The following is a 6,092-nucleotide window of genomic DNA, read 5'->3' on the forward strand; positions in this document are numbered from 1 at the left end:
GAGAGAGAGAGAGAGAGAGAGAGAGAGAGAGAGAGAGAGAGAGAGATTTTCTTAATATACGACACCGTTACCTTTTTGCATGGGCGAGCCATTCATTTTGCCGAATATCGTTAGCATAATGCAAGGATACCCTTTCTCGTCTTTGTCGCGCGATTAGAGATTCCTGCCTGTGGCAGCGTTCACCACTCTGCACTCGTGTAAATCCAGAGGAGCGCGCACGACCACGCTCGTGGAATCGCCTGTCCGAGTGGGCATTGTTCTATCGCGATTAAATGGAAACGCATTGAAACGTTTCGGAAATTACGATACGCGCGGGAATTTATGAAGTAGGCCACGTTCGAAGCTCGCACGCACCAATGGGCCGCAATTAATCTTTATCTGCTTTTGGAATATTCACAAAACAATTATTGCAATGTACCATCTCTCTCTCTCTCTCTCTCTTTCTCTCTCTCTCTCTTTCTCTCTCTCTTATGCTATAAATAAGAACGAATTAAAAATAAAAAATTTAATTACAATAATTAATATTGAACTAGGCAAAAGAGAAAGAGAAATAGGTGAGGAATGGTATCTGTCCGAAGGAAAAAAAATGAAGAATATTTCTCCTCACTTTTAAGCGCCTTCGCTTCTTGCAATCGAATTTTACGCGTTTGGCGAATAATGGCATTCCCCTTTACGAGCATAATCGAATGCATGTCGGACAAAACCACGCTCGCTGAGAGCTTCCTTCTACTGCGCTACTGCGCGTAAAAAGATCCGCGGCGCTCGTCGATTTTGTCCACCGTCATATCCTTCGAATTTATACGCTCTGATGTAACTTAAAAAAAAAGAAAGAGAAAGAGAAAAAAAGAGAGATGAAGGTTTGACATCACGCGGTTTTCCTCGGGAAATAAACGTCGGTGAATCGCGTCACGAACGATCTTGAAAAAGTCCGCCCACTCGGGCGAATAAAAACCACTGTGCACCGAATATCCGGAACGAAATGGGATAATAAAACTATGACCAACTAATGCGTTCAACCTTTGATATTCTGTGTACCGTGGATGATGCATTGCGTTTCCCAGATTTTGACAGGCTAAAGGGACAATTTATCTCTTTGAGACTTCGATTATAGCGAAGTTCGTGTGCTTGGTATTATCGATAAATCGTAAAAACTTAAATTTAGCTTTTGATCAGTGGAAACATAATATACGTGTTATTAAATTTACTTGGAATATATATTGAAAACTTAATTAAAGCTAAGCTAATTAAAAGCTCTTTTAATGAAATATTGATATCTATATCGTAACGTAATTTTACGTTATTTGATTTCATTAAAATATAAAAGCTTTTCCGAGTTTTTACTATTCCCTTTTAATCAGAGAGTATGTCTCAGACCTCGAGAAAACACAACAGTCTTTTAAAAAAAGCACAGACGAGCGTAAAAACCACAGACTGCTGGAGTATCCAACGCCCAGCGAAAGATAATAAAACACTCGATCGACGAATGTAGAGAGTTCAAGCGAACTGCAGGGTATTTAGTAACGCTAAACGCGAAAGGAAGAACGTGATAGTAGACGGATCGTACACTGAGAAAAAAAAATCGTTGATTCAAAGAAATATTATTTGATTTAACTAAATGCAGCGGTCACGGGCTGTCAAGCTAACATTTGTTAATTCAAAAAATATTATATTGAAATAAATTCAGAATTTCTTAATATTACTCACGTATATTTGATTTAAATATATTAATATTTGCATTAAACAAATCACTACAACTAAACGAGTTTAGTCAAATTAACGACATTTTTTTCTCAGTGTATGCAAATCACGATGGCGGCGATCGTAAACTCCCTCGATCTCCGACTGGCCGGACTATTTCCCAATGTGGGAAAATACCTATACGATATCTGATGCGGGACCGTTTACACAAGCCAGGGTTTGGGTTTAGTTAAACGAAGGCGTGCTTTGAAAGCGATCTTATCGAAAAACATGTTTATCGAATCTCCATCTGACATCTCCGGCGAATTGGATCAGTGGATATACGTAATTAATTTGCCTTACAATTAGTTGGAAAATCATCAGACGCAAATACAGTATCATTGGGCTCCGGAAAAACGTAATATTCCGCTTTATGTGAGCTATGTTTAATAAGTCCGATTACATATCTTGTCCAAGATTGCAGATGAATATAAAATGTGATAAAAATTATATAATAATAACAGACGATTATAATCACTGTGTAATTCTTTGTTTTTTTCTGTTTTTCCTTACTTTTTAAATCATTTTATTTATATGTTGCTTTCGAAGCAATACTATCCTTCTGCTACAATAACTGTTGCAACTGTGCAAATTAGTGGAAGAAAAGATCGTTATTTCTAATGTTTATTCTTCGCCTTACATAAAAACTCCGTTTGTGCAGTTTCCTGATGAGCGCGCAAGCTGGGGGTGAATAAAGGCCCAAACTCAACCGGCAGCGGAAATATAACCATCCGAATTCTTCTCGCCGCATATGTTGTTCAGAGTCTGCAGGTATCGTAGTTGCCAGCACAAGAGTAGAAAATATGACGGAATTTTTTCTCTTATCTTGTAATTACGACACCCGATTCACGAGCGAGGATTTTTGTTTAATTGCGTCACATACCGTGTCGCAAATAAAACGAATAGTCAAATAAAGCCTCTCATTTCGTTCTATCCGTAGAACAGTAAAAATTTTTTAATATTTTTGAGAAAGAAATGTACAGAACCAATGCGATAATAATTAACCTTATCCTCTCATTCAATTTTATCGCGTATCATATAGTTACACTTTTTTTCGATAATTGAAAAAGTATTTTTGCGGTTCTGCTTAATTGCAGTGCTGATTTTGTTCGATGAATAGAATGAGTTTTAAATGTATGTATAGTTACCCGCCGAGCGACTCATAATAACGTTAAAAAAGTTACTGCAACGAGATACAAATAAAATGAAACCAGGAAATAAAGTACAGAAGCAATGTATATGATAATTAGCGACGTTTAATAATTAGCGTCAACATTTGGTCGCGAGAGACAAAATACTGGCGCGGGTATGTGCGTACCTGCAGTGCGGCGGGACTCATGGAAATGACGTCGCTGGCCTCTTTCAGGGAATGGGAAGCTCGCATTTCTCCTTCCGCCGCAATCACTTTGGTCCTCGCCTCCCTCGTAGCTTCCGCCTCCGTGACCATGGCTCGTTGGAGCTGTACCGGAAGTCGGACGTCCTTTCTGAAGCAGAGGCATCCGTTAGGTATCCGTTTCAGGCAGCCGCGATGAAATTCATGGACGAACATGCGAGCGTGATCGTGAACGGCATTAAGATTGTTATGACGACTTTTACGATAAACATCACGATCGTTGTTATCCCTTCGCGCTTAATAATTTTCAGAAATGTGCCTCGATATTCAACATCTCATTCTCATTTCGATTGATTTAATAATATAACAGTTTTTAAAATAGAAAATTCTTATATCAATGCGATTAATGTTTCTTGATGCAATCAAGCTTTTCTTGGACATATTATTTTACCAAGAATTGACATGTATTATTTACGGATTGTAATTCTTCAATCAATGCAGAAATATACACAAAATTATTCGCGAGACTATCTTGATTACCAGCGCAAAGAGTATCGAAACGATAATATCGCTATGTTGTCACGCGCAACGCAATATGCAACTGTAATCTAATTACTCCTTAATAACACTTCGTCGATGTAAATATAAGCGTATCGATTCGTTCTGTCAGACTGTGAAATTTTATCGGTCGCGCGGCGGCCAAATAAACGACCATCGACTTGTTTTACGTGAACGCGGATTCGACGAACACATTTAAATTTTAAATCACGCCTCGTTCTACCGTTTTTTTATCTCCGTCGGTCGAAATACATTTTCGTTAGCGTATTATTTTTATCGGATCACCCTCGTGCAGCTGCGCGACGTCCGCATTATTTGCCGATCAAGCGATTTCACATTGATTTGCATTGGTCGCTCGTTCATAACAATCTTTTTTGGCTTTCGTATGACCGCTGTCAGTACTAGTGAAGCAGAGGTTTCAGGGGGACCCAAGCATTTAATCCTAATAATCTGTTATCAATGTTTTAAATGGAAAATAATTGCCATCGCAATTTTAAAGCACATTGCAATCACGTAAAAGTCGAGGTCAGAAGATCGCGAAAGATTAATTTGCGAAATGACGGCCCTCGATCTCCTTGCCGCTATCCTGAGTAATGAACGAATTAATTACGCAAATAGGTCAGCCGATAACGAGCAAAACAACGTTCCTCGATCGTGCGACCTGTCACGATGCATTAAAATATCGAGATAAAATATTCACATCTCGACTTTCTCGACTTTGACTCCCCGAGGATCCGTTGCCTCGTCCAGCGCGGTCTGCAATGGTTTGGGAGAGATGGTCTTTCGCTCCGACAGGATCTCAGCGAGACTTTTCGTGCCGAAAACCGTTCGCAGCGTGCTCGCGGCCACTAACCGCGTCGAATAACTGGAAAAGTAAGTGAAAGGGATGACGACCGGCCCGTGACTTGCCGCTGCCGCCGCGCCGTCGCGGTCGGGGGCGGTAAACCGTGAACAAGCCCCTCTACGTTGCTGGTAGTCGTTAAACCCCTACGGAACGCTGCCGGAACGTCGACAAGCTGTGTCGACCGTAATTTTTAACGGGCCAGAAACCGAGTTACACGCGACCCTTTGACTCTAAAAGCATTATCGGGACAACGTGGTGATACGCGCGCGCGTCATCCTGACATGCGTTGACACCTTTATAGAGGTATAATAGCATTAAGTGTTCTAAAAGTAAAAATAAAAAAAAAAAACAAAATTAAATTCTATTTGTAGAAAAATTTATACGATATTATTTCTTCTTTGCATCTTATATCGATGTCTTGCGCTTGTTGCTGCCATACTGTAGCACGCTACTCTAATTGCTAATTAAAAATTGCACGCATCTACGAAACTAAACCGAAAATTATCGCGCAACAAACTCTGTGAGCGGCGCAAAGCTTGTTACGCAGTTCATCACTGTTAACCCGGAAAAGCTTTTAACATGCACAATTAGCTTATTTTCATTATACCGCCGCGCACGTCCCGTCTCGTCTCTGATTCTCGTGATGGCCAAAAATAAAGACAGAGATTACAGCGCGTGCTGAGCACGAAGAGGAAGGAGGATACGGGGGGAGGGCAGGAAAAAGGCGCACGCAATCAAGTATTTAAATGCCGTGCCAGTAGCACGCGACGTGTAATCAAAGGAAAAACTGTACGGAGCGCTTTCATCTAGCTGCTAGAAATAAACTCAGGAGTAAAACTGTCAGGATAAAGTGAAAACTGTCGGCCAGAAACGTAGAATAATAGCACAATCCACAATGATAAGATAATATCGTAAACCAGTGCTGGTCTTACGCACCGCTAGGTGAATTAAAAATTCTAACATTCTCCTTTCTAATATTTCTTCGCTCTGCCAGTTCCCTTCGTGTTTGGTTTCAGAGCAAGAATAAATAAGGCTTTGATATTACCTTCCGTATCTATAATCGTTCGCATTTTTATAACGGCATCAGAGGCTTCTTTATGCGATACAGACGACCGCGTCGACGCTCACGAAGTCTTTGGCAAGCACCTCTTGCAGTGGCACGTCAAAGGACATTATCCTTAGATCTACAGGTATATGCAATAGTCAATACACGGCATAACGACGAAAGTTTCTACGGGGAAATTAATTGAGGATGTTTTGCGTCAGACTGATAAAAAGAGATATCTGCAAAACATTGTAATCATCTACGCAAGTCAAAAGTTCTCAATTCTGATTGTGAGATGATTTTTTCTTTACCAAAATTTTCTCCGAAGCTTAGTTTTCGAGTTACAAAAGGAAATAGTTACCTTGAGCCGGGTACAGGAGGTAGGCAGCGTAAGTAGCGCAACTCACTGTTAGACGCGAGCGCTTACGTCGAGTGCCTGCTGTAATCAACTGATCGCTGCACACGAGCTGCGTTCCAATATGCACTGCCAACACAGAAAATCTATAGTTCATATTACGTATATCATAGATTTTCAAAACTGGCAATAACATTGAAAACATAGGCACAATGTACGC

At 40.4% G+C, this 6,092-nt stretch overlaps 1 pseudogene; it reads right to left on the reverse strand.

Annotated features, from left to right (window-relative positions):
* Positions 1-2,233: 2,233 nt before the first annotated feature.
* On the reverse strand, positions 2,234-5,689 carry LOC112461552 (annotated as a pseudogene).
* Between the last annotated feature and the right edge of the window lie 403 nt (positions 5,690-6,092).

The sequence above is a fragment of the Temnothorax curvispinosus genome, unplaced genomic scaffold (assembly GCF_003070985.1).
Source record: "Temnothorax curvispinosus isolate PA1 unplaced genomic scaffold, ASM307098v1 QBEX01011515.1, whole genome shotgun sequence".
Classification (NCBI taxonomy): domain Eukaryota; kingdom Metazoa; phylum Arthropoda; class Insecta; order Hymenoptera; family Formicidae; genus Temnothorax; species Temnothorax curvispinosus.